Source organism: Bison bison, unplaced genomic scaffold, assembly GCF_000754665.1.
Source record: "Bison bison bison isolate TAMUID 2011002044 unplaced genomic scaffold, Bison_UMD1.0 scf7180017860443, whole genome shotgun sequence".
Taxonomy (NCBI): domain Eukaryota; kingdom Metazoa; phylum Chordata; class Mammalia; order Artiodactyla; family Bovidae; genus Bison; species Bison bison.
Genome location: NW_011491015.1, coordinates 1,093,421 through 1,101,981, shown reverse-complemented (window position 1 = coordinate 1,101,981; position 8,561 = coordinate 1,093,421). Strand labels below are relative to the sequence as shown.

Below are 8,561 nucleotides of genomic sequence, written 5' to 3'. Positions count from 1 at the left end.
TCCCTGGGTCAAGAAGATACACTGAAGAAGGAAATAGCAACCCACTCCAGTATTCTTATCTGGGAAATCCCATAGAGGAGCCTAGCGAGCTACACTCCGTGGGGTCGCAAAGGAGTCAGAGATGATGCAGCGAGTAAACAGCAGCAACATGCTATAGAACTGGCTGAAGAATAGATAGAAAGTACTAGCGGACTGAATAGAACATAAAATCTGGCCATTCTTTGCGCATGTGTAATTCTCACATTTTATGCAATTCCTAAAGGTTATACTCCATTTATAATTACTAGTCACTATATTTCCCATATTGTTCAGTAAATATACCCTTGGAGCCTGTTTCACACCCAGTACTTTGTATCTCTCACCCCTCCATCCCTGTATCGCTCCCCCCCACCCCCACTGGTTCCCACTAGTTTGTTCTTTTTCTGGGATTCTGCTTTTTGGTTATATTCGCTAGTTTTTTGTTATTTTTTAGATTCCACATGTGATAGCATACAGTGTTTGTCTTTCTCTGTCTTACTTATTTCACTTAGCACAATGTCCTCCAAGTCAACTATGCTGCTCCAAATGCAAAGTTTCATTCTTTTTTCACGGCTGAGTACTCCATTATGCGTATGTACATATACACAGATGTGTACACACAACACATCTTCTTTATCCAGCCATCATCTTGGTGATTGTAAATAGTGCTACTAGAAGCATTATGGTGCATATATATTTTTGAATTAACGTTTTGAAGGTTTTATATATATATATATACATATACACACACACACACCCCAGAGTGGAATTGCTGGATCACACGGTAGCTCTGGGATTTCCTGCTGGCTCAGATGGTAAAGAATCTGCCTGCAATGCAGGAGACCTGGGTTGGATCCCTGGGTCAAGAAGATCCCCTGGAGAAAGGAATGGCTACCCACTCCAATATTCCTCCCTGGAGAGTTCCATGGATAGAAAGAGCCTGGCGGGCTAAAGTCCATGGGGTCACAAAGAGTTGGAAACTAACTCAGTTAGTGTGAACAGCTAACAATTCTCACTCTTCATGGTAGCTCTACTTTTGTTTTTTGGAGAAACCTCCATGGTGTTTTCCACAGTGGCTGCACCAACTTACATTCCTACCAACAGTATCCGAGGGTTCCTTTTTCTCCTCGCCCTGGACAGCATTTGTTATTTGTTGTCTTTTGGATGACAACCATTCTGACAGGTGTGAAGTGATATCCTATGGTTAAGGCTTCATGCTTCCAATGCGGGGACGTGGGTTCAACCCCTGGTTGGGAAACTAAGATCCCACACACACATGTGCCTCACAGTGTGACCAAAAATTTTCTTTAAAAATTTAAAACCCTTGCCCTGTAAGTCGCAACTGTTAGTTGCCGTGGTTTAATCATAGTCTTTCACCCAAAACGGACTGGTGCGCATCGCTGTAATAGTGCACAGATCTAGGCGAGCCCTTGGGGCTACTTGTCGGGCTGCCAGCTCAGGTGCCTGCCTCCCCCTGGAAAGCAGTCATCATTGGGCTCATACTATCAGAGGCTCGAAATTTCCTTTCTAGCTGCAAATCACAATGCTCTGGCTTCTCCACGTCCTCTTTCTTGAGTTCCCTGCTGCTGCTGCTGCTAAGTCGCTTCAGTCATGTCTGACTCTATGAGTTCCTTGCTAGAAAGAAAAACGATGACAGCCACAAGGTTGTCTTAATACCAAGCATCATAGACTCTGAGGGGTTTTTTCTCCAATTCTTCAAATTTGTTTGTGGACTTGGCCCATTGTTCCCTTGTCCCAGGAAGCCCTTCAACTGTGTCCCACGCCCCCATCCTGACGAGGCGCCACGTTCTCCCAGGGAACAACTTGCAGACTGGCCTCTGACAGAAGCTGGTATCAGAGACCTGATGTTTTGCCACAGGGCAATTTTTAATAAGCATAGTAAGATTTCCCAACAAGGACATTCAGTTGCCTTCTTCTCTCATGTGGAGGTCAACTGACAGAATTCTAGACTTGATTCTGTCCCTCTTTAGTTAACTAGTTATGTATCTTTCTGCAGGTCATCTCTTTCTCCTATGGCTCTACCTTTCCTAATAAAAAATTTTTTTAAATAGTCATGCCAAACTGCCTCCTCCCTCCCGGAAGTGTTGCATGGATTAAATATAACGAACATTAAGGTGCTTTGCAAACTGCAAATCTAAGGTGTTATTCCCTTGGTGAAAGTAAAGATAGGTTGTGCATCTTCCCTGAAGGAGTATAAAGGTTTGAAGTTTTCACTGAAGGCAAATTCACAATATGTATGGGACCCCCTTTTGTTTGGTTGCATTCTTTTGTGCAGGCCTGTGTGTAAATTATCTCCTTTTGTCTTCATTGTAAGCCTGCGGGCCGCTAGTACTAAGACCCACTTTGCAGATAAGGAAACTAAGATTTAAAAAGATGAAGCAGTTCACCCAGAATCACACAATTGACATCACTTCTTCCCCATGAGGCCCTCAGGAGGCAGGCTCCTTCCAGGGCATGACATTGCCTTCCTAAGGGTGGCCCTTGTCCTCGGCACCCAGGATGGTTGGCAGCATTATATCCAAGGCAGGAGAAAGAGAAGAAGCAAAGAAGAGAGGAGAAGACCCAAGAAAAGCTCACAGGTGATGCCACGGGACACGTTGCCAACCTCTCCTCAGCCAGAATATAGTCTCATGATAACCAGTCAGGTTGTTGGCAAGATGTTGACAGAGCACTTGACCTGAAGCAGTAGGGGCAACTGAAGAGAGTCTAGTAAAGGGATCATGTTCCAAGGTGCGGGTGCATTTAAGAGAAGCAAACTTGGGATGGTATCACACATCAGGGTTAGTAATAGTGGGGACCATTGTAACTGCAGGCCTGAGGGCCTTGGGAGGGATGGTTATGGGAAGCCAGAGACAGAGTGGTAGCTGAAGGAGACGGATATTCCTACTGAGCTTTGGTAGAAGAAAGCCATCCTCAGTACTTCCCTGGTGGTCCAGTGGTTGAGAATCCGCTTTCCAATGCACGGGGCATGGGTTCAATCCCTACTCAGGGAGCTAGGATCTCACATGCCAGAGGCAACGAAGCCCAGGTGCCACAACTTGAGAATCCATGCACCGCAAGGAAAGATACCACCGGATGCAACCAAGATTCTACTTACTGCAACTAAGATCTGATGTAGCCAAATAAAGAAATATAAATAAATACATAGAGAAGTCACATTTTAGAGATACTGTAGAATTAAAATTAAGAGATCTGATGATGTCATTAAAAATGGAAAAGTAAGAGACTTCAGAAAACAAATATAAAGCTGGCAAAAACTTATCAGGATTGACTTTTATAGAACTCTGAATTTGAACAAAATTTTACAGCCCCCAGGGAAACATTAAAAAAGGAACATGTGGTCCTTCCACAGTGGCAGCCTTTGAAGAACAGCAGCCATGGCTCTGAGCTACCCCATGGCCATGGGCCTCAGCAAGAGCTGCAAGGTGACCAAGAATGTGAGCAAGCTGAGGCACAGTGGCCGTCGCGGGCACCTTACCAAACACACCACATTTGTGCAGAACGTGATCTGGGAGGTGTGCATCTTATGAGCAGCAGGTCATGGAGCTGCTCAAGGTCTCCAAGGACAAGCGGGCCCTCAAGTTCATCAAGAAAAGGGTCGGGGGAGAGAACAAGATGGCGGAGGAGGAGATGGACACACAGTACATCTCTCTCCACGGATACATGAGGAATACACCTTCAGACACACAAGCGCACACAGAACACCAGCTGAGCGCAGACAGGAGGACCTGACCAGTGGAAAAGAGTATGTAGAACCATGCAAAACTTGGTAGGATGAAGGAATTAGGGAGAAAAACAGGAGTGTTAGTAGGACTGGACCTGCCCTCGGCAGGTGGGGGAACTGAAGCAGGGGTCTGATCCATATGTTGGTGCCACTGTCTCCAACATTTAAGGCTGAGAGTGAAACAGCTGATCTGTGGCAGCCTACTTGCTGCAGCCATACATACCCTGAACAGGAATGCTGGTCCCCTGGAACGTGCAGGGGCTTGGAGCTGGAGTTTAGGGATTGCGGAACAATCCCAGGGTGAGGGCTGCTGTTGACTGCAGACAGACAGATTGAGGGGATGTGAGGGAGATCGTGGTGGGAAATGCCTGTGGAGGAAAGCCAGGCAGCCATGGAAGCAAGGTGATACTGAGTCACACATGGAAGGGGAGCCATCACCAAGCCTCTCTCCCCCCACACACCAGCATTGGCAGCTGAACAGTAGAGAGGCTGGCCCATCAAACGCCTGACGCGCTGAACTACAGAGTAGGACCCCAGCTAGGGTGCTTCTTTCAGTGACTGATGCGACGATCTACAGAGCAGGACCCCGGGCAAGGAAGCCCTCTAAGTGCCTGAATGGGCTGAGCTACAGAGAAAGACTGACCAAAGAGGCCTTCTGATCGCCAGCTACAAGAGGCTCGGAAAAAGACTGTGATAGAATCATAACTCCTGCAGCCGAGGCAGTCCATGTCCCTGCACCCTTGGCACTGCCAGGGTCCCCACAAGCCAAGCAGCTGCACCACCTCCACATTCAACTCTCACTGGGGCAGAGCTGCCACAGGCAGAAAAAGTCCTGTCAATACATGCAGGGTTGCTTCGATAGTGTCTGACTCTTTGCGACCCTGTGGACTATGGCCTTCCAGGCTTCTCTATCAGAGAAGGGGTTCTCCAGGCAAGAATACTGGAGCATATTGGCCAATACTGGTTGCCATACCCTTCTGCTGCTGCTGCTGCTGCTGTTGCTAAGTCGCTTCAGTTGTGTTCGACTCTGTGGGACGCCACAGACGGCAGCCCCCCAGGCTCCCCTGTCCCTAGGATTCTCCAGGCAAGAACACTGGAGTGGGTTGCCATTTCCTTCTCCAATGCATGAAAGTGAAAAGTGAAAGGGAAGTTGCTCAGTCATGTCAGACTCTTAGCGACCCCATGGACTGCAGCCTACCAGGCTCCTCTACCCATGGGATTTTCCAGACAAGAGTACTGGAGTGGGTTGCCATTGCCTTCTCTGGCCATACCCTTCTAGAGCACTATATTTCCTGCTGCCCTAGCCGCCAACCCCCCTGACTACCTGGTGCTGCCAGAACCCCTGCGACCCAAGCAGCTGCACCACCTCCACACCTGGCCCTCACAGGGGCAAACCCAAGTCCTCCAGGGCAGCCTCAGGAGGAAACCCCAGTGGACAACCCACGTGTAGAGGTGGAAATAAAACCACAGTTGAAACCCAGGGGCAGTGTGGCTAGGGAAGAAGACCCAAACCTTTCCCACCAGCTGTACAAGCTGCAGATTAAATCCACACGATCTTTGTGTGGACTAGGCAGACTTTGTATCTATGGAATATATAAAAGGCCATTGAGAGCTCCCACAAAAGTAAACACACTGGTTCTGATAGCTGCGGACACTGGAGGCAAGAACACACAGGAGTAGGACCAGATTAGAATCTGAGCTGCCCCCACAGCAGGTCCAGAGATCAGCACAGTGTTGGAGGGCATCCTAGGGAGGTGAGGTGGACTCTGACTCCCAGTGAGGGAAAGGACTCTGACAGCAGTGACTCAAGAAAAATATTTACTTGCTCTGTAGATTCTTTTGGATTTTTTTATTTCCCTTTCACCCCCTACCCCCATTGTCGTTGTTGATTTTATTGGCACTAAGAATCCAGTTAAGCTTTTGAGCTTTTTTTTCTCAGTCACATTTTTTATTGTTGTCTTAAACCTCTGCCTCTATGTTGGGCTTTTGCAGTTCCATGGAATTTTCCTCTTTTTTTTCTTTTCTTTTTTCTATCTTTAATTTTTAACTTGTTAAACCTATTGTTTTTTCTACATTTATTCCTTTGTTTGCTTTTCCTACTGTTCCTTTCCCCTTGCAGTTAATTTTTTAATGTATATAAATCTTCTTTATCTACCTCTATTTAACTTTGCATATTTATTATTTCTTTTCTTTCTTTCAACATATTTGTTAAGTGTTGTTTTCATTGCTTTATTCCCCACTTGGCACCTTTAGTTTGTTTTCCAGTTTGTGCTTAAGTTAGTTTTGTTCTTAATTGGTAAATATAATTTATTTCCTTTATTAGCCAGGTCAGTCTACTGTACTTTATTTTTGTGGGACTGTTTTGACTTTGTTCATGGGTGTATATGTGTATATTCCATTATTTTAATGATTATTTGCCTGATTTTGTAACTACCATTTGTCTGGGATTCATCTTTGGTTTCTTGTTTTTGGATATTTGTTGTAATCTCATTTAATGCCATAGCAAACCACTTGTAGAATCTTTCTTCCTGACCAGAGATCAAGCCCTGAGCCTTTGGAGTGGGAACACTGACTCTAAGATCCTAGACTACCAAAGAACTAACCCTAGGGAGTATCAAACAGTGAGAACTCACACAAAGGAAACACTTGAATACAAGATCCAGCATCACCCAACCACCAGTAGCACTCTGTGCAGGATGTCTAATCTAAACAACAAACAAAACAAAAATATAAACCTAACCATCAGCAGATAGGATTACCACCTCACTCAGCCATCAGAGGATAAACCAAGAAACAAAAACTAAGCACAAATCTCACCCTATACGAAGCTCACACCAACCACTGGACCAATCTTAGAATGGAAGAAACCAAAAGGAAGAAAGAATTCAACCTTCTTCAAGGGAAGAATTCAACTTTCCTTGAAGCCTGGGAAAAGGAGACTTCAAACACAATAACTTTTTTAAAAAATAATGAAAAGGCAGAGAAATACAGCACAAATGAAGCACACTAGAAACACAGAAGTATAAATAAATGAAGAGGAAATAGGAAAACTACCTGAAAAAGAATTCAGAACAATGATAGTAAAGATGATCAAAAACCTTGAAAACAAAATGGAGAAAATGCAAGAATCAATTAATAAAGACCTAGAAGAATTAAAGAATAAACATACAGAGACAACACAATTACTGAAATTAAAAATACTCTAGGAGGAATCAACAGCAGAATATCTAAAGCAGAAGGACGAATCAGTGAGCTGGAAGATAAAATGGTGGAAATAACTTCTGAAGAGCAGAATAAAGTAAAAGGAATGAAAAGAGCTGAGGAGAGTCTCAGAGACCTCTGGGACCATATCAAATGCACAGACATTCAAATTATAGGGGTCCCAGAAGAAGAGAAAAAGAAAGGGTATGAGAAAACTTTTGAAGAGATTATTAGTTGAAAATTTCCCCAACATGGAAAAGGAAATATTCACTCAAGTCCAAGAGGCATGAAGAGTCCCATATAGGATAAATCCAAGGATAAACAGGCCAAGACACGTACTAATCAAACTAACAAAGACTAAACACAAAGAAAGAATATTAAAAGCAGCAAGGGAGGAGCAACAAGTAACACACAAGGGCAACCAAATGCACTTACCAGCTGGTCTTTCAGCAGAAACTCTGCAGGCCAGAAGGGAATGTGAGGGTATATTTAAAGTACTAAAAGGGAAAAATCTACAACCAAAATGACTGTACCTGGCAAGTATCTCATTCAAAATTGATGGAGAAATAAAAAGCTTTTCAGACAAGCAAAAGTTAAGAAAATTCAGTACCACCAAACCAGCTTTACAACAAATATTAAAGGGACTTATATAGTCAAGAAATACAACAGGAAAAAAAAAAAAAGATCTACAAAATCAACCCCAAACAATTAAGACAATGGCAATAGGAACATATATATCAATAATTATGTTAAATGTAAATGGATTAAATGCTCCAACCAAAAGACACAGACTGGCTGAATGGATAGAAAAACAAGACCCATATATATGCTGTCTACAAAAAAGCCACTTCAGACCTAAAGACACATATAGATTGAAAGTGAGAGGATGGGAAAATATATTCCATGTAAATGGGAAGCAAAAGAAAGCTGAAGTAGCAATTCTCATATCAGACAAAATACACCTTAAAATAAAGATTACAAGATATAAGAAAGGACACTACATAACGATCAAGGGATCAATCCAAGAGGATTGTAACAATTGTAAATATCTGATCTCTGTTCCTTTCCAAGGCAAACCATTCAATATCACAGTAATCCAAGTCTATGCCCCAACCAGTAACGCTGAAGAAGCTGAAGTTGAACGGTTCTATGAAGACATACAAGACCTTTTAGAACTAACACCCAAAAAAGATGTCCTTTTCATTATAGGGGACTGGAATGCAAAAGTAGGAAGTTAAGAAACACCTGGAGTAACAGGCAAATTTGGCCTTGGAATACGGAATGAAGCAGGGCAAAGACTAATAGAGTTTTGCCAAGAAAATGCACTGGTCATAACAAACACCCTCTTCCAACAACACAAGAGAAGACTCTACACATGGACATCACCAGATGGTCAACACCGAAATCAGATTGATTATATTCTTTGCAGCCAAAGATGGAGAAGCTCCATACAGTCAGCAAAAACAAGACCAGGAGCTGACAGTGGCTCAGACCATGAACTCCTTATTGCCAAATTCAGACTTAAATTGAAGAAAGTAGGGAAAACCACTAGACCATTCAGGTATGACCTAAATCAAATCCCTTATGATTATACCTG

General features: G+C 43.6%; 1 pseudogene; it reads left to right on the top strand.

Annotated features, from left to right (window-relative positions):
- The first annotated feature begins 3,416 nt into the window (after nucleotides 1-3,416).
- The window catches only part of LOC104982749, a 10,747-nt pseudogene continuing 5,602 nt past the window's right edge, over nucleotides 3,417-8,561 (top strand).